This window comes from Triticum aestivum, chromosome 4B (genome assembly GCF_018294505.1).
Source record: "Triticum aestivum cultivar Chinese Spring chromosome 4B, IWGSC CS RefSeq v2.1, whole genome shotgun sequence".
NCBI lineage: Eukaryota > Viridiplantae > Streptophyta > Magnoliopsida > Poales > Poaceae > Triticum > Triticum aestivum.
Window position 1 is genome coordinate 6,879,734 of NC_057804.1, and position 3,219 is coordinate 6,882,952.

Consider the following 3,219-nt stretch of genomic DNA (forward strand, 5'->3'; position numbering starts at 1 on the left):
TCATGTCCGCCGGATCAACATTGTCCCTATAATATTTTAACTCCTCCGTGGCACAAACCGACTCTGCATAGGCCGCATCACCTTCCTCACATTCCAAAGCAATCTTGCGGCTCCCATGGAGTGTTATTGTCCCTTTGTGACCCGGCATCTTGAGCTGCAAATAGATATAACAAGGCCGTGCCATGAATTTGGCATAAGCCGGCCGCCCAAACAAGGCGTGATACGGGCTCCGGATCTTCACCACCTCAAAGGTTAGTGTCTCGGATCTGGAATCATGCTCGTCCCCAAAAGCCACCTCCAGGGCTATCTTACCAACAGGATATGCTGATTTGCCAGGCACCACACCATGGAACACCGTATTAGACGGTCTGAGATCCTTGTCTGTTAGCCCCATGCGGCGGAATGTCTCATAGTACAGGATGTTAATACTGCTCCCTCCATCTATGAGTACCTTGGTGAATTTATAACCTCCCACCTGAGGGTCTACCACCAATGCCAACTGGCCCGGATTGTCAACCCGAGGGGGGGTGATCCTCCCTGCTCCATACGATAGGCTGCTCCGACCAGCGTAAATAACGCGGTACGGTCGGTTCAACAGAGTTCACTGCTCGCTTATGAAGTTTCTGGTCGCGCTTATCCAAGCTAGTTGTGAAAACGTGATACTGCCCATTGTTCAACTGTTTTGGCTGGCTCTGATAACCCGACCGCTGCTGCTGCTGCTGTTGGTTGTAACCCCCTTGACCATTCTGATTATCCTGGTTATTATTACCGCCCTGATTGAAACCTGAACCGGAAGTTCCATCCTGACCCGGCCCATGGAAACCGGATCCTGAGCCACCACCTGACCCACGGTCATACCGGAAGGCATTAGAGTTTTTAAATTCCTGCATAATGTAACAATCCTTCCAAAGGTGGTTAGCCGGCGCCTCCTTCGTCCCGTGTTTTGGGCAAGGCTGATTCAGCAAATAGTTTAAGCGATCCGGGTTAGGATTTGGAGCCCCATTACGATTCGCCGCTTTACCTCTGTGTCGCTGACCCTTGTCCTGCGCATTAGTGTTAGCCACAAAGTCCATGCTGCCATCCGCCTTACGCTTGCCTCCGTTTCCATGGCCCGCCAGTTTGTATTGATGCCCCTTAGAGTTGCTATTCTTTTTTCCCTTCCCTGCTTCGTCATCGTCAGTCTCGGGATCCTTGGTACTATCAGAATCAGCATACTTCACTAAAGCGGCCATGAGAGTTCCCATGTCATTACATAACTGCTTCATACGCCCCAACTTCTGCTTTAGAGGCTTAAACCGGCAGTTGCCCTCCAGGGTTAAGATCGCAGAGTCAGCATTGATCCTGTCAGACGAGTGCAAGACTTCAGAAACGCGGCGTAGCCAATGGGTTGTTGACTCTCCGTCCTCCTGGACACAAGCCACCAAGTCTACTATGGACTTAGGCTGCTTACACGTATCTTTGAAATTCTGGATAAACCGGGTCCGCAACTGGGCCCATGAACTGATAGAATTAGGCGGCAGGCTTTTCAACCAAGTACGGGCTGTGCCTTCAAGCATCATGGTGAAGTACTTTGCACACGCGGTCTCATCCATATCCAGCATCTCCATTGCCATCTCATAACTCTCTACCCATGCTTCTGGAGATAAATCAGCGGTGTAATTTGGCACCTTGCGCGGGCCCTTGAAGTCCTTGGGCAGGCGTACATTGCGTAAAGCGGGGACTAAACAGGGCACTCCCAAGCTAGATGCGACCCCTGGCCCGGCAGAGGTGGTAGGACGAACCGGTGTAAGCTGATCCGCCTCGTTCTGTGCTGCTAACTTGGCCTCCCTTCGTGCCCGGGCCCGGTCCACTACATCCTGAGCATCGTGAACACCACCAGCCGGGTTATTGCCACGGGCCGCTTCACGGCCCCGCGCATTGCTTGATATGGCCGGTTCATCCAGGCACCTACTATAGCTCCGGCTTGGACGAGGTGTGGAATGAATCCGATCGCGGCTGTATGAATATGCCTCCTGTTGAATCAAAGCGGTCCGGAGAAGTTCCTTAACCCGGCGCGTCTCTATTGCTTGCGGAGAGTCTCCTTCGACCGGGATAGCTTCTAATCACGCAGCAGCTGCGACAAGATTGTCCACTGGTGGAAAAAAGGCCTTTGGTCGCGGTTCGCAACTGCCATTAGTCGCGGTTGCGCAACCGCGACCAAATAAGCGCGACTAAAGCCCCCCACCTTTAGTCGCGGCTGCTTAAGAACCGCGACTAACGGCCCGTCCACGTGGGCGCCGGGCGGCCGTCGGGGCGGAGGACCTTTAGTCGCGGTTCTTCTGGCCAACCGCGACTAAAGGCCGCCACAGGTTTAGGGTTTTAGCCCCCCCCCCTAAACCTGTTTTCTGTTTAATTTGTATTGTTTTATTTCTTTTGTGCTTTATTTTAATTTTGAAGGAGTTTCATATATTCTACGGTACTACATACATGCATATGAATGTACAATTTCAAATAAATTTGAAATTAGAACCAAAAAGAATTCAAGAGGAATATACAATATATATTCAATATCATCGGATGACCATATACAATTTTGAACAAGTTTCCATACATGATTTAATGCATATAAAGTTCTACGTCCTCGTAATAGTGTTCTCCTTTAGGATGGAGGACTTCCCTGCTGAACCATCCAGCTAGTTCCTCTTGAAGTGGTCGGAAGCGAGCTTCTGGACTAAGCATCCACCGGAGGTTATTCCTCTGAGCATTGGTATCACTCGGAACCCGCTCAGAGGTGTATCTCCGGATCATCTCACAGACATAGTATCCACATAGATTGGTCTCCGGTGGCTGAATATCCCCAGCATTCTTAGCCTTTAACATTTTGAATTCTAGCTCTTTTTTGAATTCACCGACCTTTGTATCTACGAACCGTCTCCAAACCCTACGAGGCAAAGAAAATTAAATGAACAAGAGAGTTATTAATTAGTTACTTGATATTAGGAAATGAACGAAATAGGCTGATCGATATAGAGCGCAAATGAATGAAAATAATTACTTCTGCAGCATTCTTCTCATGCCGCCCCAAAGCTTTGGATCCATATTCACAGAGTCGTGGACGAGACATTCTGAGGTGTTAACTTTAATTACTAGCAGAATCCAGTGGAACCTGCGGACACGATACATGCACAGTACGTCATGCATAACTCATCGATTAGCCGGCCACATACCATGCATGGAGTA